Below are 24428 nucleotides of genomic sequence, written 5' to 3'. Positions count from 1 at the left end.
GATACATGATACAAAACTGTCTGGGAACTGCTGAAACATGTACGTCTGGAGGCCCACAGCTTTGTTCTCCAGTATTTGACTTTCACAGATGTTGCTTTATTGTTTCGCAAGTTCTTTATGTAGCCTGGTGGGTGTGTTCTCCCTTGACTATTTATAAAAATCAGCCTCTGAAATATGAGGCCATGAACAAGCAGGATTTTGAGAACTTTCAATAGCTTGGAATCCCCTTCTTTTCCCTGCAAATAAAATTAGCAATTCTTAACGGGGGTCATTGAGGTTACTTGGCGAAGGCACTTTGGTCTGTATCGCTCAGCAAATAAGCAGCCTGCCTTGGTGTGTGTTACTTCACAAACACAAAAATAATTTCATAGCCAAGAGTGGAAAGGTTGCATCAACCCTTCGTTGTTGTTTTTCTAGTTCTCGTCTCATGAATGTGGTGAGCAAACAGCCGTGTGTTGTGAATTGATGCTGAATGATGCAGTGCAGTGTAAAGAAACGTAAAGTGCAGCGGTCAACTGATTTCTCCCGCATGAGAATCCAACTTGCACTACCATCTTCACTCTACAGTTGCCAATTTAGTCTATTTTCAGCAAATTTGCAATGGGATGGTACTTTCCCAAACTAATCCACCATCCAGGAACTTCCACTTAATTAAAAAGAAGAAGCAAATTTAGCTAGCACTCAATAGAGATTTATAAAAACCTGTGGTATGTGGGGAGAGTAAACAGAAAAATATGCCTTGCTGTCATTATTCAAGAAACCAGGGTTCTCCACTAGAATAGAAAGGTACCTGGTTAGGTCCAGACAGACCTAGGTCCTATACATACTTGCCTAGGAGTAAGTTTCATTGAAAGCAATGGCACTTTGGAGTATTACCGTATTATTAATAATAATACTTAATAATTTGTATACTGACCTTCATCTGAAGATCACAGGGCATTACACAATATAAAAGGAGAACACAAAATACATAGTAAACCAAAAAACAAACTAATGATGCCCCCTCCCAAACATATTTAAAAGGATTTAAAAGAATGTTAATCAGCCCAAGGCCTGGTTATGGAGAAAGGTTTTCACCTGGTGCCTATAGATATGTAATGAAGGTGCCAGGTGAGCCTCTCTGGGGAAGCATTCCACGAGCAGGGGGCCATCACAGAAAAGCCCCATTCTCATGTTGCCACCCTCCAGATATCTTGTGGAGGATGCACATGAAGAAAGGCCTCAGATTATGATTGCAGGGTCCAAGTCGGTTCAGATGGGGGTAGCTAGTCCTAGAGGTATTGCGCTCCTGAGCTATTTAAGGCTTTGTAGGTCAAAACCAACACTTTGAGTTGAGCCTGGAAACGAATTGGCAGCCAGTGCAGTTGGGCCAGGATCAGTGTAATATGCTCAAACCATCTTGCCCCAGTGAGCAACTTGGCTGCCAAATTCTGCAGCATCTAAAGTTCCCGAACTTTCATCAGAGGAGCCCCACGTATGACACATTGTGTGGAAGACAGAAACGCCCATTATTTGAGAAAAAAATACATTACCTAGGTTGGGGTAGGGGGAGGACACACACTCTCAAATTGCCATCTAGCTTCAGTGGGTTCTACTTCCCAGAGACCCTAGGAGATGGATGGATCCACCTACAGCATCCACCTTCAAATAGCCAGATAATTTTTGCATACAGCTTGCAATAAATTCTACCCAGTTGACCCTCTCTTAGCAGCCATCCCTGTCAGCGTCCAATATGATTCTCCCTGATGTAGCACCTAAAATGCCTAAAGGACAATAACCCACATCATAAGCTTCATAATTTAGCCTGTATCACATTAAATTATTTCTTTGACAGATCTTGTCTTCATGAACAAGCACTAGCTGGCTGCTGCTAGTCGGCTCCACCCCCATCCAATGGCAGGCAATTGTAATGGCCTGCCTCATTTTCAATAATCACGTTATGTCTTAAATGTTCCAGTCATTAACTGTCTGTCAAAGAATGGTTCTCAGCGGGGAGACTATTGCTCATTTAAGACTTCACCTGTAGAAGCCTCATTTCCTTTTAAATGCCATAAGGTATGTTATCAAGCTTGTCTCCCGTTCTCCCTCCCTGCCCCCACAAGAGTCAAATCTCTTTTACAGCCATTTCAGTTTTTGTAGATATTATCTAAATCCTCCCTAACATTACTGGCAGGGAAGGAACTGCTTGTGTACTGTTTGCTGGGTACTCCTGTTATTCAGCTCAGTTATTTCCTTTTCTTAAAAAGAAAGTTTGGTACGGTTAGTTTCTAGCTTTAGAAAAAGGCCACTTGATTTCATAAGTGTTTGAGCGAAATTGCACATTGAGAAATTTCACGCGGTTGGTCCTTCCCCCAACAGCCTATGAAAATCTCACATGCCAGCATGGAGAACTCTAACCCACCCTTTTCCCTGATGTGCTGGTTTTCTAGATGCAGGAGCGTTTGCGTGTAGAGAGTGAAAACATGTGATTCTCAGAAAAGGGCAACAGAAACAATCAAGGGGATGAAGCAACTCCCCTATGTGGGAAGGTTGCAGCATTTGGGGCATTTTAGTCTGATGAAAAGGTAAGTATAAGGTAGAGGTGTATAAAATTATGCATGATATTGAGAAAGCGGATAGAGAAAAGGTTTTCTCCCTCTCTCGTAACTCTAGAACTCCTCGACGTCCCATGAAGCTGAATATTGGAAGATTTAGGGCAGACAAAGAAAATTACTTCTTCACACAGTACATAGTGAAACTATGGAACTCACTGCCACTGGAGGCCGTGATTGCCACAAACTTGGATGGCTTTAAAAGAGGATTTGACAAATGAATGGAGGATATGTGCTATATTCTGCCTCCACGATTGGAGGCAGTATACTTCTGAAGAGCTGTTGCTGGAATGGGAGAGTGTTGTTGTGCTCGGGTCCTGCTTACTGGCTTCCCATAGACATCTGCTTGGCCCCAGTGAGAACAGGATTTGAGATCCAGCAGGCTCTTCCTATGTTCTTCCACCTACAGTCCTGAAGTGGTTCAGATCTGTAAATAGTGGACTATACCAGCTGATACCTCAGAATTATTACCCCAGTTAACAATTTCTGTGTGATTCCACACCAGTCAGCAGCAAATGGTGAGTCACTCCAATTTGGGCTGCCATGAGAACTAGATCTGCCATGAATATCCTGCCCACATGGAGGCGCCGCGTCATCCAAATGGTGTTTCCATACAAGTCCATACAAGCCTCAGGGATTCTCTGAGGTTCTCAGCAACAGTGAGGCGGTTGCTCCATATGTGAGCTGGCCATCATTAGTTTTAGAGTATCCCCAAAATGACATTGCATAAAGAAATTATTCTTCCAAAATAAACATCCTGATGGGTACCAATGCCACATTGTTGCTGTTGGTGTTTTATTTATCTTTAAATAACCTAAGATTGAGCTGGGTGATCTTTAAACATTCATAATACAATTCTCCATCCCTTGCACCTGTAAAACTTTCATTTGTTTCATATTGTGCACTAGAAAAGAGAGTATTAATTGGAGATGATGATGATGATGATATGATGATGATGATGCTAAAAATGGTAATAATAATAATAACAACAACAACAACAACAACCCAGCCACTCTGGGCGGCTCCCAACAAAATATTTAAAACACTATAAAACATCTAAAATTAAAAACTTCCCTAAACAGGGCTGCCTTCAGGTCTCTTCTAAAAGTCAGGTAGTTGTTTATTTCCTTGACATCTGATGGGAGGGCGTTCCAACTTCCACAGGGCAGCTGCCACTATTGAGAAGGCCCTCTGCCTAGTTCCCTGTAACTTCACTTCTCGCAGTGAGGGAACCACCAGAAGGCCCTCGGGGCTGGACCTCAGTGTCCGGGATGAACAATGGGGGTGGTTCAGGGCCGAGGCCATTTAGGGCTTTAAAGGTCAGCACCAACACTTCGAATTCTGCTCAGAAACGTACTGGGAGCCAATGTAGGTCTTTCAGTACCGGTGTTATATGGTCTCGGCAGCCACTCCCAGTCACCAGTCTAGCTGCCGCATTCTGGATTAATTGTAGTTTCCAGGTCGCCTTCAAAGGTATCCCCACGTAGAGTGCATTGCAGTAGTCCAACAGGTTGTGTGTACATCTTTTGGAGAGATGTGAAAAAGCAAAAGAACAGTGGTCAGCATCAGGGAAATCACACAGTGCAAAGCTGCCTTCGCTGTATCCTTCTTCTTGAAATGGTTCAGATCCAGGATAGCCTCACCACTTGGTATGGGTGGATCAACTATAATGGCAGCTAGTGAGATTTGTGGGCACTGGAAATCTGGGCCTCTCACATTACAAATGCTTCAGACTGCCCAGTGTTTCAGTTGTACCATTGTATTCACACCACATCTGTTATAATATACAGGGCACATTGGAATTTCCTTGGAGGCTCTCAACCGTAGTGTGATGCAATGGAATCTGTGGCTGGCCTTGGGAAAGTCAACATCCTACCTCGCAGGACTGTTGTGAGGATAAAACAAATGGTGAAATACTGTTCTACAGCCCTTTTCAGCATACAGTAAGAAGTGGTGAGGGATCAAGGGTTTCCTGGTGTATAGTTATGCCATGGGGCCTCATAAGACAAGTAAAGGAAATAACTACCTAACCCCCTGTTCCAAACTGCTCACAGCCCCGGCAGACAACATCTAGCAGTGAGGCTGAAAGGCTGCCACATAAAAGCAAAGTAGTTAATCTTGTTAGCTTAGCTTTGTATTCTGATGCTTTTAATTATACTGTAACATGAGCTAAATAAAAGGATTATCAAGTACTATAAGAGCAATAGGTGGGTGGTTCGTGGTGGAATGCCAGTTGCAAGCAGAGTTTTAGAAAAATCCAAAAGGGGAAGTGATGTAGCCTGAGTCTGTGGAAGGACTGAGAGAAGGGTCAAAAGTTGCATAAAGAAAGAACGAAGGAGATTTGACACCCAGACCAGGTGGAAAACAGGGTAAAAAGGAAAAACGGACTTAAGGGGAAATGTGGCTGGGCCCAGTGTGCGATGTGTGAAGGTATCCTTCTGGGGGCAACACGACAGAATGCAAGGACACATTGCAACCAGGCAAAGACTCAAGGAGGGTGCAAATAGGGCCAGTAATGGGTGTCACTGGAGTGTTGCCTGTGGAGGACCAGATAAGGAGCTCTGGTGGTGGGCATGTTTGCCCCTTGGGCCTGAGATTCCCCTTCCATAGTGTACAGTCACTTGGAGGACCATGCAGCAGAAAAAGTAGGGCACCAGAAATTGGGAGGTCAGAAAGTGTCTTGAGAAAAGGCATATACTTTTTCCTAGCCACTCCTGCAGTACCACCATAAACCATTAATATAAGTGACAAGACCAAAACAGTGTTCTGGAGCCCTTTTTTTTCATTTATTTGTGTTATTGCAATTTTTTAAAGAAAAGAATGCATAAGAAAAGAAGGGATAGAAGAGGAGAAAAATACTATCAAAACAGAAAATCAAGCAAAGGACATCAACAATAAATGCTAAAGTCGCTTGGATACCTACGTATTTGGATATTTGGATTGCCTATATTGAGCTACATGTGTAAAACCAACATGGATGTATTGATAGATACCAGTACTGTACTGTATTGTTAATGTGATTCGGTGGTTGTGTTTTTGTTGGTTTCTTGTTGCTGACCCTCTTAATTAAAACTATTTTGCTTCTCTGTGCTATATATAGGGTGTCTACAGAGTCAGGCCCAACATCTCCTTAATGGTGGGTTTTATTCCACTCCCTAGATCAGCACTAGTCACCCAGTAAAACAGCATGGGAACTTTAGGACATTTCTCTGTGATCTCTTCTACTAAAGGCATGGGCATAGCCAGGATTTTTCCTGAGGGGAGCAGACCTTTTGTTAGGGGAGCAGAAGCTCAGTTTGCTATGTATTTTTATTTCTTTTTATTTATTGGGGGGCAGATGGCCTTCCTTGGCCCCCCCATGACTAAAGGCATTAAAAGGTAAAAGGTAAAGGACCCCTGACAGTTAAGTCCAGTCATGAACGAGTCTGGGATTGTGGCGCTCATCTCGCTTTACAGGCCAAGGGAGCCGGCGTTTGTCCGCAGACAGTTTTCCAGGTCATGTGGCCAGCATGACTAAGCCGTTTCTGGCAAATCCAGAGCAGCGTACGGAAACGCCGTTTCCTTCCCGTCGCAGTGGTATCTATTTATCTACTTGCACTTTGACGTGCTTTCGAACTGCTAGGTGGGCAGGAGCTGGGACCAAGTGGCGGGGATTCAAACCGCTGGCCTTCTGATCGGCAAGTACTAGGCTCTGTGGTTTAGACCACAGCGCCACCTGCGTCCCAACTAAAGGCATATCAGTGTTTAAGTCTTCCCAAGTGTTGGAACCATTCCCCCTGGAGCTTTGGTTATACCATTCAAAAGTTATATGCAGTAAAGCAGCATGAGTCGCTGGCCATATTATACTAGTTGGAGGAGAATTCTGTGAATTGTAGTTTGCTTGAGGATGCTGAAGATTCTCAGCTTGAGATTCCAAGCCAATCTTCCATTTCAAATTGCTGGATCCTATCCATGGATTTTAATGGGAATTCTTTGTCATAGGTATGAGCCATTTGGGTAAGGTGCAGAGTACACCCATATGGTAGCAAAGTGTTAATCCCAGAAGACTCGATGCCTCTTCCATATCAGAAAACTATGGCAATATTCCATATTGACCAAACTGCGGGAGGCAGTGGAAGACAGGAGTGCCTGGCGTGCTCTGGTCCAAGGGGATGCGAAGAGGTGGACATGACTAAACGACTAAACAACAACAACAACATGGCAATATTCAGAGTTACATATGCCCTCTTAGCCATTTTGAAACTAAAAATAAGGGCTTTTCAATCCTTTCCGGGGGGGGGGGGAATGTTCACTCCCCTTGGAATGTAACCTTCATTTGAACCATGGTTGCTGAAAGAAAAGCACTTGGGTGTATTGTTCACTTGCTCCACCCATCCAATCCCTTATCTAACCTGAGTCATTACTGCCTGTAGCTTTTTAACTCTGGCAGCAGTAAACCTCTGCATTAAAAGCCTTATGTGTGCGACCCACCCTCTGTGGGTTATAGACCTACCCCCTTAGTTTTAGAAGCAAGGGGTCAGGCCTTTTCCAGTCTTTAGCAACACTTGCCTAGCTTGTCAAGCTGATAAGCATCATTAGATTGACCTGCAACTGATACACCCTTTGGAACACTTCTTTTGAATGTTTAAACATGCTGTGGATTCTAGTTGTAATAATTTAGATCAGCCTTTCCTAAACTGGCTACCTGACGCAGGTGGCGCTGTGGTCTAAACCACTGAGCCTCTTGGGCTCGCTGATCAGAAGGTTGCTGGTTCAAATCCCTGCTACGGGGTGAGCTCCCGTTGCTCTGTCCCAACTCCTGCCAACCTAGCAGTTTGAAAGCACACCAGTGCAAGTATAAATAGGTACTGCTGTGGCGGGAAGGTAAACGCTGTTTCTGTGCGCTCTGGTTTCCATCATGGTGTCCCATTGTGCCAGATGAAGTTTAGTCATGCTGGACACATGGCCCAGAAAGCTGTCTGTGGCCTGAAAACAAGATGAGCGCCGCAACCCCATAGTCACCTTTGACTGGACGTAACCGTCCAGGGATCTTTGGCTTTTTACCTTACCTGATAATGTCTTTGGAGTCTGTGCCTATTCCACGCAGTCAGAAGCCACCTGGCCAAGAAGGTTGAGGGCTGTGGCTGGCAGTCGGGCAAAAACTGGATTGCTGTTTTGGGGCCACCTATGAGGGCCAGAGGCAGGCTCTCATTTCAAACGGAATCTAAGGGACACAATCGAACGGGGTTCTGAAATGAACAGCAGCTGAACAAGAGCACAAATATTATTATTGCTGTTTATTAGATTTCTATACCGCCCTTCATCAAAAGATCTCAGGGCAGTTCACAATATAAAAATACAAGATAAAAGCCCAAATAAATAGTTCAAACAAAAACAACAAAATATTTAGAAGGCTGTGTAATCAGCTAAAGACCTAGTTGAAGAGATTTTCACCTGGCGCCTAAAAATATATAATGGAGGCACATGAAGAAAGGCTTCAGATGATAAACGCAGAGTCCAGATCAGTTTATATGCTCTATGCACAGCTCCCCTTGCTTTTAAGATGACTTGTGTAGCATTCCCAATTCATTCCTCAGTCCCTCGCCCTGGAGCCCTTAATAATAATAATAATAATAATAATAATAATAATAATATATTATTTATACCCCGCCCATCTGGCCGGGTTCCCCTAGCCACTCTGGGCGGCTTCCAACAAAATATGAAAATACAGAAATAGGGTGGTCACAAACACGTCATGAAAAAAGAAGCAGAAAAATGATAAAAGAGGGTTTAGATGTGTGCGAACTTTGCATATGCTACTTTATATTTACGGTTATATGTATTTATGGTTATATGTATTTGTGGTTAGCTCAACATAAACAAAAGGCTGAAGACTGAAAAAAGGATACCTAGGTAGACTGGGCCTATCCTTTAAAATAACCAGGTAGCCCAGGCCAGGCTTTCTCTAAATTCCGCCTCTCCTTTATACCGTATATTATATGAACACCCGAGTGAGTGGCTGCCTCTTCTGCCTGGTTGAAGTTGCTGCCTCTTGTGGTGGCCATCTGAAAGGCTACCTGCTGCGGCACAGAAAAACAGGGAAGGAGAGGGGTTTGGGGGGGGAAATGGGAAGAGGGAGGGAAGGAGTCACAGGCTGCCTGGTTCCCTTTCAGATCCACAGGCGCTCACTACAACTTTGAGCTTGCAAGTTCTGCAAGGGCAATACATTTCTGAAGCTTTCCCCTTGTCAGTGGCATGAAGCTGGTCGCTCTTTCCCTGTTGTGGGGATCCTGATTGAGAGCTAACTCTCTTGGTGGCGACTTTAGGTAGTCCCCCATGCTTCCCTGAACATCAAAAAGAGATGATGCCTCATTAACCATTTTGAAACTGATGGGATGGCGAGAGGCCTGACAAAACAACTTTTTATACGCTTTAATTAAAAACGTGTTCTGGCAGCCTGAGCTGAAAGGGCTTCAGAGGGCAGAGAGGAGACAGGGACTGATCTGGTTGCTATAACTACCCCCAAATCTTTTCAGGCCTTGCTTTCACTCAGCACACCGCAGCCAAGCCACCCCTGCCATGAATTCACAAGTATATCCACTAGTCAAATTTCAGTCTTCCCATCCAAACATTCACATTTTGATGAAGGGCTTCTCACATGGAGGAAGGAGCAAGCTTGTTTTTTCCTGCTCTGGAAAGTACGACTCAAACCAATGGCTTCAAGTTGCAGGAAAGGAGATTTCAACTAGACAAAAAATTCTGACTGTAAGAGCTGTTTGACAGTGGAACAGTCTCCCTTGGCAGGTTGTGAACTCTCCTTCCTTGGAGGTTTTAAAAATGGTGGTTGGATGGATGCTGTCATGGATGCTTTAGCTAAGATTACTGCATTGCAGGGGTTGGACCAGATGACCCTTGGCTCCCTTCCAACTCTAAGATTCTATGATACTATGAATCAAGTTTTTCTACTGTTTAGACTACCCTGTCAAGATATTTTCTATAACCATCTCATACTGAGAACAGGGGCAGACTTTAGTCTTTCAAATTTCAGCGGTGCCCTGTGCAAGGCCAAAATTTGGTTCGTACCCCAGCTTCTCACCTTCTGTTCCGAGTGTGCATGACATAATAATTGAGATGCCCTGCACCACCTCCCTTAGCTCTGTGTCCAGTGCAAGAGAACCAGCCACACTGCCTTAAATCTGTCTCTGCTGAGAATAGCTAGATGCCTCCAAAGAGATCAATGGCAGCAGCCTTAGCCTAAAATCCAGAACTGTCCTTTTGTCCTACACCCCAACTAAATCACATTATATCATATATATGTCCACTGGGCTGCTCTGATCTGTGGACCTGGCACTGCTACAGGTACCACTTGATACTCATTCTGTAAGAAATCAATCTTTTGGTGCAGCTGCACCCCCACATTGAAACTCCCTGCCTATTGACACCAAACAGACACCTTTACTGTACTCTTTTTGGCACCTGCCAAAAACATTTTTGTTTAGGCAAGTATATCCAGACATGTAGAATACTATCATGTGTTTTAATCTGGTTTTCAGATTATAGATGGTTTTAATTACTTTTGAAGAATTTAAGTTGTTTTTAACTGTTTTTCACAGATAGTTTTATTCTCGTGTTCTTTTTTGTAAATAGCTATGAAGCTTTTATGCAGATGACACAACCTTGATGGCAGAAAGTGAGGAGGAATTAAAGAACCTTTTAATGAGGGTGAAAGAGGAGAGCGCAAAATATGGTCTGAAGCTCAACATCAAAAAAACCAAGATCATGGCCACTGGTCCCATCACCTCCTGGCATAAAAGAAGGGGAAGAAATGGAGGCTGTTATGTACTGAGCTGAATCCTAGAACAATAGGATTCAGAATCAGCGGGAGCTACCCAATCCAACTCCAGGTGGAAGTGAATCCGCAACCTGATTGGCCTGCTGGAGCAGCCAATCAGGCGGCTGGCAGAAGCGAATCTGCTACCTGATTGGCCTGTAGGAGCAGCCAATCAGGCTGCAGGCAGAAGTCAATCCACAATATAATTGGCCCACAGGTGTAGCCCTGAAGTAGCCAATCACGCAAGGCCCATTGTGTAAATAATGTATATAAGCAGATGGTTTTGGGAAAAGAGCCATTTTCTTCTTCTCCTCTTCTCCTTGATGACTATGAGCTGAATAAAGAGCATGAAATTCACTCTCGACTCCGAGTACATTTCACTGGCGACGAAGGTGGGATCCTGCTGAGCTGACCGCCACCACGCACTGCACCGCAGCACCGCCACCTGCTGCACCGCTGCATCGCACTGTGCATCCAGGCTTCAGCTCCAGGACCCAAGGAACCCAGAATGGCAACCGACAGCAGCTTCTCGCCATTCAAACCAGCATCAGGAGACTGGGAAGGGTACGCCGCCCGTTTCAACTTCCTCCTGCAAGCGAAAGAAGTCACCAACGATGCCATGAAGAGGGCGACATTCTTCAGCGTCTGTGGAGAGGAGACGTTTGAAATCGCCCGGGCTCTCCTTGCACCTAGAGATGTCGCTACCGTCTCTTACAAAACAATAATGGAACGGCTGAAGGAGCACTTCTCACCACAGCCCTCGGTGGTAGCTTGCCGAAATGCCTTCTACGCAAAGCGGCAAGCCCCGGGGGAAACCATAACTGGGTTTGTGACCTCCCTCCGCCAAGCCGCCCGGCTATGCAACTTCTCAGAGTTGGAGAACATGCTTCGTGACCGCCTCGTCGGTGGCCTGAGGGACGAGATGTTGCAACGACGCCTCTACGCCAAAAAAGACCTCACGTTCCAGATTGCTCTGGAGGAAGCCCTGGCAACCGAAGCCGCCGAGAGGTCAACGCAAGAGGCACGACCGACCCCGCCATCCCAACCGAGGGTCTACCACGAAGACCTCACCGACGAATCCGAATCTGACAGGGAGGAAGTACACCGAGTACAGCGGCGCACTCAAGCAGCACACACACCACAGCAGCCTCGACGAGAAGGAGGGAACTGTGCAAGCTGCGGGGAGAACCACGAGAGGAGGACCTGTCGTTTCCGCAACGCAGAGTGCAGGCAGTGCAGAAAATTGGGACACATCGCCCGGGTGTGTCGGGCTCGACTCACCCGTCGACAAGCATCAGATGACCGACCCAGGAGCCCCAGGTCACACGGCACCATGCACCAAGGCAACTCGACGGAGATCACGGACTACCAGGTATTCCAGTTGCCCCATCCCAGCACAGAGAAAATTTATATAGAGGTACAGATAGAGGGAGCCCCATGCCGCATGGAGCTGGACACGGGTTCAACTCTATCCATAATCTCGGCCCGAACATTAAGGGAACTGTGCCCTAATGGGGGTCCCAAACTAAGGCCGGCCCCATTCACCCTCCGGGACTTCCAGAAACGTAAGGTCCCTACAATGGGGGTGGGGACCTTCAGGGTGCAATATCGAGGGCGAAAGCAACAATTGGACTTGCTGGTAGTTAAGGGCCCCTACGTTAGCTTACTGGGACTGGCATGGTTTGGACCTCTGGGGCTAGCCGTTACCGGGGTGAACCGCACTAGCTTACAAGTGGACGTGGACGCCATATGCAAAGAGTTTCCAGGGGTTTTCGATGGGGCATTGGGACGATATACAGGACCCCCCATTGCCCTACAGCTAGACCCCGCTGTACGACCCATCAGGCACAAGGCCCGCCGGGTCCCGTTCGCCCTGAAACCCCGCATAGACGAGGAATTGGACCGGCTCGTGGAGCAAGGAGTACTGGAGCCGGTGCCCAACGCCCCCTGGGAAACTCCAATTGTCACACCCGTCAAGCCTAACGGTTCGGTCCGCATCTGTGCAGACTACAAATGCACCATAAACAAGGCTCTCACGGCCCATGCATACCCAGTGCCAGTGGTCAGCCATGTCCTCGCCACCCTGGCTGGGTCAAAAATCTTTGGCAAACTGGACTTGGCCCAAGCGTATCAACAGTTGCCTGTGGACGAAGCCACAGCAGAGGCTCAGACGATTGTGACGCACAGAGGGGCATTCAGAGTAAAGCGGCTGCAATTTGGCGTTAGCGTGGCACCAGGCATATTCCAGAATCTAATGGACTCTCTCCTTAAAGGGATTCCTGGCGTCACCCCTTTCTTCGATGATGTACTGATCGCCGGGCCCACACCAGAGGAATTTGAGGACCGCCTCCGCTCCGTCCTGCACCGTTTCCAGACGGCGGGCCTCAAGGTGAAGCGGGAAAAGTGTTTACTGGGAGTGCCGCAGGTGGACTTTCTGGGATTTAAGGTGGACGCAGAAGGGGTCCATCCAACCGGTGACAAGGTACGGGCCATTTGTGAGGCCCCAGCGCCCAAGAGCAAGCCCGAACTTCAGTCATTCTTGGGACTATTGAACTTTTACCATGCCTTCCTTCCCCATAAGGCAGCGGTAGCGGAGCCCCTACACAGACTCCTAGATAAAAGGGCCCCTTGGGTGTGGGGCCAGCGACAAAGGGCCGCATTCCAGGCAGTCAAGGACTTGCTCGTCTCGAACTCGGTCTTGGCACACTTCGACGAGAGGCTGCCAGTGGTGCTGGCATGCGACGCCTCTCCCTATGGCATCGGCGCTGTCCTGGGACACCAACTCCCGGATGGAAGAGAGGTGCCGGTGGCATACTTCTCCCAGACGCTTGCTGCAGCCGAACGAAACTACTCACAGATTGACAAGGAGGGTCTGGCAATCGTGAAGGGCGAAAAAAAATTCCATGATTTCTTGTACGGGCGGCCCTTTACCATAGTGACTGACCACAAGCCGTTGCTTGGCCTGTTTGCCCCCGAGAAGCAGACCCCCCAAGTGTTGTCTCCACGTGTCCTCAGGTGGTCAATTTTCCTTGCCGGCTACCAGTATGCACTAATCCACCGCCCTGGGAAGGCGATGGGCCACGCAGACGCCCTCAGCAGGCTACCACTACCAGAAACAGGCCCCGACCCAGCGCCTGCGCAAGAGGTTATGACCCTGGAGCTGCTTCCCGACCGACCCATTCAGGCACAAGAAGTTGCGCACCATTCCACAAAAGATAGGGTCATCTCCCGGGTCCTGGACTGGGTGTGGCGAGGATGGCCCAGCAGCAGCCCCGGGCCAGAATTCGCTGGCTACACAAACCGCAAACATGAACTGTCGGCCCACAAGGGGTGCCTGTTATGGGGAAGCAGGGTTGTTGTTCCCCAGCCCCTCCGCAAAAGGGTCCTCACAGCCCTACACGAGACACACCCAGGGGTAGTGAGGATGAAGGCCCTTGCCAGGAGTTATGTGTGGTGGCCGGGGATTGACAGAGAGATAGAGGCCTGGGTCCAACACTGCCAGACCTGCCAAGAATCCCGCCCGGATCCCCCAAGGGCCCCAGTCCAGCCCTGGGAGTCCGCCCGACATCCATGGTCACGCTTGCACGTGGACTTCGCTGGCCCCTTCCAGGGAAAAACATTCTTCATAGTGGTGGATTCCTACACCAAATGGCTGGAGGTCGCACTGGTACCGTCCACTTCGACGGCGGCAGCCATCCGGGTACTACGTAAGCTTTTTGCAACCCACGGGCTCCCTGACACCCTCGTCTCGGACAATGGAACCGCATTCACGTCAGAGGAGTTCCAGACCTTCACAGCGCAGAACGCCATCCGCCACATCCGCTCAGCACCATTCCACCCTGCCACCAATGGCCAAGCGGAGCGCATGGTGCGGACCACCAAGGACAGCCTCCGCCGCATGACACAAGGGGACTGGGAATACCGCCTTGCCGCATTTCTTCTAGCACAGCACAGCACCCCAAGCACAACGACGGGCCGGAGCCCAGCTGAACTACTAATGGGCCGGCGCCTTGCTACTAGACTGGACCGACTTCACCCCGACAGAGCTCAGGATGAGGTAGTGGTGGGGAAAGGCAGGAACCCCCGGACATTTGTGGCCCAGGACGCAGTGTACGCAAAGAATTTTGGGGCAGGCCCAGCATGGGTACCCGCCACAGTCACCAAGGTGACCGGTCCCGTGTCGTACGAGGTACTAACGGAAGGGGGGCAATGTTGGCGCCGCCACTGCGACCAGCTACGGCGACGATTCCCAGGAGGAACCCGGGAGGAGAGCGGGACAGAGGGGTCCCAAGGGGACAGCAGGGCAGTGAGGCCTGTAGAGCGAGAGGGGTGGGCAGGGGAAGCAGAAGCAGTAGGCACAGAGGGGCGCCCCGAGGCTGGAAGGACACCGGAACCAGAGCCACAACCTAGTGGTTCAGTGGCGCCAGACCAGACAGCCCCGGAACACGAGCCAGAACCAGAACCCCTGACCAAGGAACACCCCAGGCCACAACGCACACGGAGGCGGCCAGCAGACCTTGGGGACTACGAATGCAACTTCCCGGGCAGGACTGGAACTTAGAGGGGAGGGGTGTTATGTACTGAGCTGAATCCTAGAACAATAGGATTCAGAATCAGCGGGAGCTACCCAATCCAACTCCAGGTGGAAGTGAATCCGCAACCTGATTGGCCTGCTGGAGCAGCCAATCAGGCGGCTGGCAGAAGCGAATCTGCTACCTGATTGGCCTGTAGGAGCAGCCAATCAGGCTGCAGGCAGAAGTCAATCCACAATATAATTGGCCCACAGGTGTAGCCCTGAAGTAGCCAATCACGCAAGGCCCATTGTGTAAATAATGTATATAAGCAGATGGTTTTGGGAAAAGAGCCATTTTCTTCTTCTCCTCTTCTCCTTGATGACTATGAGCTGAATAAAGAGCATGAAATTCACTCTCGACTCCGAGTACATTTCAGAGGCAGTGAGAGATTTTACTTTCTTGGGCTCCTTGATCACTGCAGATGGTGACAGCAGTCACGAAATTAAAAAACGCCTGCTTCTTGGGAGAAAAGCAATGACAAACCTAGACAGCATCTTAAAAAGCAGAGACATCACCTTGCCTACAAAGGTCCGTATAGTTAAAGCTATGGTTTTCCCAGTAGTGATATATGGAAGTGAGAGCTGGACCATAAAGAAGGCTGATCGCCGAAGAATTGATGCTTTTGAATTATGGTGCTGGAGGAGACTCTTGAGAGTCCCATGGACTGCAAGAAGAGGAAGAAACTGCGGGAGGCAGTGGAAGACAGGAGTGCCTGGCGTGCTATGGTCCATGGGGTCACGAAGAGTCGGACATGACTAAACGACTAAACAACAAATGAAGCTTTTAGGGTTCAAATTACAATAGAAGAGATTCAGACTAACCTTTAGGAACAACCTTCTGATGGTTACAGTCTCCTTTCCAGCAGATGCATTCACAAGTGTAATCTGTAAAGTGAAAGACCATTGTCTTACAGGAAATGGGAGTCTGCCAATTTAACACCAACCTGATCAGAGAATCTCCATTGATGATTTCATACCAAGTCACATTTGGAATTAGTCACTGCTGATTGGATTCACCTGGATCACCTGAATAATTTCCTGCCATGAATAAGCCCATTCAACAGCTTTACACCCCAGTGTTACACCCCAGTATTTCTATTTCTCCTTACCACATTAGTCCACCACCACCACCCCCAAAAAAGATGGCATTATATTTGTTGATGATGCTATGGACAAATCCATTGACAAATTGATTGCTAACCTTCTATATCAGAAATGGTAGGAAATTAGCTTTACATTTGTGCTGTAAAAGGGAGAGGGGCAGTTTTGACAAAACCTAAGTCTAATACTGTACTTTCCCTGAAAGGAAACAGGAAAGTGAAAATACCATTGTCTCAGTCTTTTATACAGTAATCTATACAGTACCTATGTACATGTATATTTTTGAGTCATATATCACAAATAATTAATAACTCAAATTTCCCACTTTCTAACCATGTAACCCTGCTGTGTGTCTGCTACGAAGTGAGTTGCATTTAGATCATTTGGGCTTGCTCTTTCCTAAGTGTATATATACAAAAACCTAGCAGCAAGCCTAAATGATCTCCACAGGACTCATTTCTGAGTATATACCTATTGGATATGCACCTTGGCAAAATAAGCAGCAAAGAGTTCAGGTGTCCTTCAAAGCAATACTGGAAGAAAAGTCTAGGATCCCAGTTGCCCAACATGGAGTTTGCCCAAAAGGTATCTTGTGAAACATTGTCAGGTATTTCAAATGACAAAAAGCTTTGGACCTTGGCTTTAGGTTTTATCTGAAGGACACGTTAAGTCTGGAGAGATGCGAGGGCTTGCATCTCCCCCATACACACCCACTTTGTTTGACATCCTGCCTGATGTGGAGTTATAAAAAATTAGAAAACTTGCTCACTCCTTTGTAATATAAAAGAATCACCTTGCTGTGGGTGGGGTTTTGGTGCCTTTGTTTCCTCTTATGGACCCAAACAGCTGCCTATGTTTTTGTGTCTCAGAGACTGCTAGATACAACCATCAAGGACAGGGATCATGAAGCTGAAGTGAGACGGTTGCTACTACCTGAAGGTGACACTTTCCTTCCAAGAGTCACATGCTTTCCAATCAGATACCTCAATTGGCACCACCTAGAAAGTAATCTCCAACTTTGCTAATATAAAGATACCCACGTTGCTTTTTGTTTTCCATCTCTAAGGGACCTGTGTGTTCCAGTTAAAGCTTGAGACCAAACTGAGTAACTATTGGATTTTGTATTTTTTAAAAAGATAAGAGTTCCAATGTGGTGTAGTGGTTGAAAAATTGGACTAGGACTTGGATTCAAATCCCCACTCAGCCATGAAGCTCACTGGCTGACCTTGGGCCAGTCACTACCATAGCTGCCAAGTTATCCCTTTTTTAAAGGGATTTTCCCTTATGCTGAATAGGCTTCCTCGCGAGAAAAGGGAAAACTTGGCAGCTATGGTCACTACCTCTCAGCCTAACCTACTGCACCAGAATGCTACGAGGATAAAAAGGGGAAATGGAGATTGTCTGTGGGAACAGATGGGAAATAAATGCATAAAAATGGGGGGGACATCCATTTTTGCATGTTTGTCCCTATAACCTTGGATGTATTTTACAAGCTATCTTGCACTTTGCAAGGCTAATCCGGGGTTGTCTGCAAAATGCCCCCTGCATTGCAGTTCAAGACTGGTATAAACTGCAGAGCTGGAGAGAAACTTCACCACTCCCAGCTTCCATTCTCATCTACCCCAACTCACACACACAACTCAGCATCCAGCATGTTATTCTGGAGACCTCAAAAGACTGTTCATCATTTTGGGTTTTTTAGTTGGCCCTCATAAAGGTATTGCACTACTGTGGCATTGGATTAGTTCTCACTTAAAGTTCTATAAAATCTGGTGAAAGAGCTGAAATGTAATAAACTCCTTTCTCCTTCTCTGCACAAGGGAATGAACATTATTTGCAGCCATATCTAACACGTAACCAAAGCTCCAATGAGCTTAACAAGGTAGTCCTTATCATTTGACCTTCTGAAAGTATTTGTTAGGGTTTTCTTCTCTCGATTCCCTTCCCAAAAGTTATTTCTTCTAATCTTAACTCTCAGGAGGCACCTATGCAGGTAACATTAGGCAAAAGTATTAACATTCAAGATACTGGGGACTAGCATGGAGCCACTCTAAGCCTCTTCTCCCCACTCAAAACATAATCCATGAAGAATCCTGATATCCTTTTTTTTTAGTTCCCTTCTAGTTAGCTTCAAATCTTGCAACTTGCTGAGGACCTTAATTCCCTTTGCATTCAAGAAATTCAGCTCGCCATGGTGCTGGAGGAGACACTTTAGCACCTTGGCTGGGCCTCAGTCATCTGGATTACAGCAACAAAAGAATATTTTACAGTGTCAGACCCCGAGAGTGGATTGTGGTGGGGAATCCAGATAAAGCCAGGTCTTGTGATGTGTTCATGTGTGCAGGATAGCTTGCACACCTTGCTTGATTTCTCAAATGAAAGGGACTTGGTCTCAGATCACACATGATTTAGAAATCCTGCTCCATAATCCTGCTGTATCTATCTATCTATCATATTTATATCCCACCTTTCCTTCAAGGAGCTCAAGGTGGCATACATATTTCTCTCTATTTTATCCTCACAACTACCCTGTAAAGTAGATTAGGCTAAGAAACAGTAATGGGCCCAAGATCACCCACAGTGAGCTTCATGGCTGAGTGGGGGATTTGAACCCGGGTCTCCCACTTTCCTGGTCCAACACTCTTAAGTACTATCCAACAAGTAAATTAAAATTACAAACTCAAACAGCAGCAGCTTATTCAAACAGACACAAAAATCAGCTGTTCCAGGTTAACTGCATACATTCTTAGTTCTTAAAAGTTTAAGAAAACAGAAGTGTTTTTTGCATGGCACCTAAAGGACATTTCCAGGCTGACCCCAATATAATTATTATTATTATTTATTGAAAGATAAGGTATTCACAATAGCAAAAGCTCTCTTTAGTTGCCACCAGCAGCACTTCGGATCATGGAGTCACCTAGAGAAAGGCCTTGGGTGATGATTTCAGATGGTGGATGGATCAGTAGGGCACCATTCAGCTCACAACTGAACCCATATTCATCCCCGCTCACATTTCAGAAGCTACAGGTTAGCTGGTGAGACAAGCACAGGCGTCACTCTACTTTGAAGAGGAAACTCTTCACTTCCATTTTGGAGTTCTGCAATCAGGCAATCCTATACATGCTTAAATAAGTTCCACTAGGCCTTGCTCCCTGTCCAACTTCTGACTCCCACCTCTACATTTCCCCCTTTTATTCCCAATTGTGGTGTCAATACTGTCAAGACTTTCCTGCTTCTCGCTTTCCTTTAGTGTTCCCGAGACCTCCAGTAGTGGCGCCTAGAAGAAGTTGGAAGCTCATATCGGTCATATACTCTACATTGGACCAAATACTGTAGTTTATTGTATTTAGAAACAGCAGAAGCAGGGTTTTTTCTTGATTCCAACCAGAAGCTGTTCATAGATATGGGTGCCGGTGTTCAATTTCCTTATCTTGAAGCTGCTCAGACAGTGCATCCCCACCTTTCCGATCAAATGCGATGTATTTTACATAAACCAGCGAAATGTGCCTGCATTTTTTTATTTCCTGTGTACCCCCAAACTTCATTATTCTCAAGCAATTTGCTCTAATAGACCTTTTTTCATGTAAGGAGGGCTTGGAAATTTAAGAAATGATACTACCAAGACACTTTACCTGTTTGCTACTCTTCCAGTATGTTTTCTAGTGGAAATGCCAGTGTGGAGAGCCAGTGTGGTATAGTGGTTAAGAGCGGTAGACTCGTAATCTGGTGAACCAGGTTCGCGTCTCCGCTCTCCACATGCACCTGCTAGGTAACCTTGGGCTAGTCACACTTCTCTGAAGTCTCTCAGCCCCACTCATCTCACAGTGTGTTTGTTGTGGGGGAGGAAGGGAAAGGAGAATGTTAGCCAGGCAGAGGGCCTTCTCAGTAGTGGCACCCGCCCTGTGGAACTCCCTCCCACCAGATGTCAAAGAGAACAACTACTACCAGACTTTTAGGAGACATCTGAAGTTAGCCCTGTTTAGGGAAGCTTTTAATGTTTAATAGATTATTGCACTTTACTGTTTTGTTGGAAGCCGCCCAGAGTGGCTGGGGAAACCCAGCCAGATGGGCGGGGTATAAATAATAATAATAATAATTATTATTATTATTATTATTATTATTATTATTAGCCACTTTGAGACTTCGGGTAGTGATAAAGCGGGATATCAAACCCAAACTCTTCTTCTCTTTTTCATGCTTTTGCATAATTCGCTAATCCGCTTTTGGCAACTGAGTTGAGAATTTGTCTTAAATGCATGAGCATTGGTTGCCTGTTAGGCTCAGTGAAGTTTGCCTCCCTTAACTTATTTTAGGCAGGGTGTGTGTGTGTGTGTGTGTGTGTGTGTGTGTAAGGATGTCATTCCCACCCATGGGCGTAGCCAACGGGGTGCAGGGGGCAGCTGCTCCCCCCAAGATCAAGTAAAAAAACAGAAATACATAACTAACTTACCAATCACTTCAGTCCTGCCCCCCCCCTCACCAAGTCCTGCTCCCTCCTAACAAAAATCCCATGTTACCACCCAATGAAAAGTCAGTGGCAAGGATGCTCTTATTTTAAGCGACTGGCCCATGGCCATAGCCAGGATTGGGGGGGGGGCTTTTGTTGGGGGGGGGAGCCTCAGTTTGTCATGTATTTTTATTGATTTTTTAGCTGCCTCTCCCTACCCCCCTTGGCTACGCCCATGGACTGGACCCAAGGCCAGATTTAGGTTTGTTGAGGCCCTAAGCTACTGAAGGTAATGGGGCCCTTTATATGTCCAGTTGTCCTTTGTCAACAACAAATTGTCGCTGTTTTTGTGTTGAATATATGCTGTATGGTAATTTATGGATCTAATAGGTATCTAAAGCCATTTGCCACTTGCTGTGTGTAGGTTTTGTTTTATTTTATTATCTTATATTTTGGAAATGTACATCCAGTGTTTTTCCCCCTTTAAATCTTTTTGGGGGGACCCCAAGAGAGCGGGGCCCTAAGCTATAGCTTGTTTAGCTTATAGGTAAATCCGGCACTGACTGGACCCTCTAGGTAGAGGAAATCGAAGACGGCAAGAAACGGAGGGCAAAGCAGCGAGCAGAAGCAACTGCCACGACGAGGCTTGGAGGCGTTTGCTAGGCCCCAACCGCGCGCTTTTGCGGGTCTGGCTCTCTGCTGCGACCAGCAGGGCCTTGTCTCTGGGGGCTCAGCCCGCCTCCCTCTTTCCCCGGCCTTGCGAGAAAGGGGAGCTCCTCTCTACCTGCCTACCACCATCTTCTTCGCCGGCTGAGCGCCTTTCAAGCGGTCGGCAAGACTTGGGTGTCAGGGTATTCGCTCGCGCCTGTCCCTTGGGGCACCGCCGGGAAACCGCCCTTCGCTGCCGAGAGCCGCGGCGGTGGCTGCTTTGGACGGAGCCCGCTCTGTGGGAGCTTCTGGCGGCGAGACGCCGACTCGAGGAGACGCGGGGCGTTTGACCCGCCCACCAAACCGAGCAGAGGCCTGGCCAGTTTCAGGCGCGCCCCTGCCCTGCTCGGCGGAAACGTGGAAGGCACCGAGCAGGTTCATTCTGAGCTGCTTTTCGCCGTCCAGCTCCTGAAAGAGAGGACTCGCCTTCTACTCTCTTGGCGCTCCGGTTTGAAGCGCCTGCAAAGGCCCCTGCGCGCAGCATCCCTGCCATCGAGATCCTCACCGCCATCGTTTATGAACAAGTGGCTGCTGAGCGCTACCCACGCATTCAAAGTTATGTACTGTACTGGAAAACTGCTTGCGTTCTGGTTGCCTCCTATGAAAGACATTCACTGGAATCAAAGGCGCCAACTTGAATAAAATATTGGGGGGGAGCCCCGCCCTGCAGAATCGATCACAAGACACACACAATTTGAAGGGCAATGCCTATCAACTGTGGGGGGGGGCTCCCTCAACTATTTTATGGGGAAGGGCGAAGGGACATTGGCCCCTTGGATTGGGTTCCTATGACTGGAATGGAAAGTAATTAAAATGAAAAGACCTGCGCTTATATTGACCGACAGAGTCATTTTCTTCTTCATCATCTTGTTATTTTTCATTTAAAAAAATAAAAAATAAACTACTTGTTATTTTCTAGAGGCATCAGGTTTAACACTTTGGGGGAGTTAGCGGAGCTCTTGCTCGGGGCTCCAGTTGACCTCTTGCAGCTTCATCTGCGCTCGCCTTTCCTGCCCTTTATGTCCCCCCCCCCAGCTCACAAGTTCCCTTTCCTGCTCCTGATCCATACCAGCTGTTTGGGGCAAAGGACAGAGTTCCTCCCGCTTAGCCATGATTCCACGGTGATGCTTGGGATATTCGGTTATGAATTAAGTGCATGTCAGGGGCTCATTCCAGCCCTCCGGGGGTTGCCCCAAAGCTACTCCAAAGCGCATTTGAAGCTGTTTGTTTAGTTAGTTCCAAAATATCCAGGGATACCCAGCGTGGAGCCCTCCAGATCTTACTGGAATACAACCCCCACTATTCCTGGCAATAATAGGCAATGCTGGCGGTGGCTGACGGGAGTTGGTCTCTAACAACACCTGGAGGGCACCAAGATGGCTACCCCTGTTTTAATCCCATCCTCCCATGAGAGATCTCAAGTGTTCCAGAGGTTGTTGGATTCGGCCCCAGGCAGCACGGCCAATGGATCAGGGATAATAAGAGTAGTAGTCCCACAACATCTGGAGGTCCACAAGTTGGCCATTCCTGCTTTAGAGAGCGGTCCGGGATACTTTCCTTCCCGTGCCCAATTCATCCTATTGACTGTGGTCCTTTATTTGGATGGACCATTGAACGTAACTAAAGATTTTCACTTTCGGATCAAAGGCTTAAGCCAGATGCTTAAAAGAACTTAACCGTCCATACTTGCCACAGGTGTATCTTTTCTCGCTCCTGCAGGAGCAGAGTCGCGCTCCCAACTTTGCCCATACCGGCTGCGCTCAAGAGACAGGACCCCCGCCTCTCCTCCTCCTCCTCCTTTCTGTCCGGCTTTCCTGCTTCCCAAGTAAATGTGATTAGACGGGTGGGTCGGAGAGGGACGAGGTCTAAGTCCCCCCCCCCTCACTCTCTGGAGGAAAGGAAATGTCAAGACCCCGTCCTTGTTCGCCTCGACTTGGCCGGCCAAGGCAAGAATGCGCAGTCAGGGACCACCAACGCGCCTTGATCCTCGCAATGGCCCACTTAATACACTTCTGCGCTTTAGACCGGGGGACCCCCTTCGCCGAGCCGATTGTCCATCTAGGTGTTTTCTCATTTTTCGCCCCTGCTCCCTTTGAAACGGCCCCTCCGTCCCTTTTCTTCTGAGCCCCTCGCTCTAATTCTAGATGAGTATTACTTTGCTCTTTTCGTTGGCCGAGCACAATTGTGTTATTGGAGATAATGAATTCAATCCCCATCAAAGCGCATTAGCAGCGCCCTGGCCTTGTTGGAGGGGCTTTTCCACCCGCCCGCCCCCACCCCACCCCCACTTCATCCAGCGAGGAATGAAAGGCAGGCAGGCAAATTCGCCGGGGAGCCTCCCTGATAGCGGCTTTTGAAGTGAAGGGGGCCGAGGATTGCGCTTCTGGCATTTTATTTAATTTTTTTGCCCGTCCGGCTGAAGAAAGACGGCCGCTTTTGATGCGGAGATGAGAACCACCTCGTCACTGGCGCAACAAGTTCGACCAGCGGGGCAAAGTCCTGGTCCTGGGGATAACATATGCCCCGCATTAATACAAAACTCCAGGGGGATTTTTTTTTGGGGGGGGGACATTGATTCGGGCTAAGGGGGGTTAGAATTACTCTCAGATGTGCGCCACCACTAATCAAGCACCACTGAGACTTCTTAGCACACCTTCACACGTACATTGTGCGCCAGTCGGTTTCCTCACCATCCGATTTCTCGGCGTTTGGTAACCAGCAGCTAAGGGCTGTCTCGCACACTCCAACTCATCTTTTAGAGACAGTTTCCCGACATGGCGAAGTGCACGTGTGAATGGGTGATCAGAAACCTAACACGTCTGGAATAGTACTGCATCACTTCAAACTTTTCACACATTCAACTGCCAGGCAGGTCTGAATCTACCAACGCTAATCAAGTAATAATGAAAACCTTTCAGTGGGTTGTTCGGTCGATGGTCGGCCTTTCTGGCGCACTTCAGTCGAGACTAGGTGGTCAAATGATGAACACGCATCTGCATGTGTTAGCTGTTGTACATTACAACTCTTAAAAACAGGATTCCTGGTTTACTGGTGAGGGCTCCCGTCGTGAATCAATTAAGCCAACAGGACACTCCAAGCCACAGTCTTTAGATGAAAATAAATCGTTCCGATTTCAGTGGCAGGCTCCTTCGCAACACTGTGTTAGTATCGATCACTGTATTGAAAGCAATACTTTTT

General features: G+C 47.5%; 1 protein-coding gene and 1 long non-coding RNA gene across 2 annotated transcripts in view; both read right to left on the bottom strand.

The window, feature by feature from the left end:
- SEC23A (SEC23 homolog A, COPII coat complex component) overlaps window positions 1–24428 on the bottom strand; it is a 563646-nt gene that overhangs the window by 74542 nt on the left and 464676 nt on the right. The gene's annotated exons all lie outside the window — the stretch shown is intronic.
- On the bottom strand, window positions 943–23476 carry LOC118082118 (uncharacterized). Its single transcript, XR_004692189.2, has 3 exons — window positions 15797–23476; window positions 7640–7794; window positions 943–4114 (listed from the first exon to the last, which is right to left on the bottom strand). It is a non-coding gene; the product is annotated as an uncharacterized LOC118082118 (long non-coding RNA).

This window comes from Zootoca vivipara, chromosome 1, assembly GCF_963506605.1.
Source record: "Zootoca vivipara chromosome 1, rZooViv1.1, whole genome shotgun sequence".
NCBI classification, from domain to species: domain Eukaryota; kingdom Metazoa; phylum Chordata; class Lepidosauria; order Squamata; family Lacertidae; genus Zootoca; species Zootoca vivipara.
This window is presented reverse-complemented; position numbering and strand designations above follow the sequence as displayed.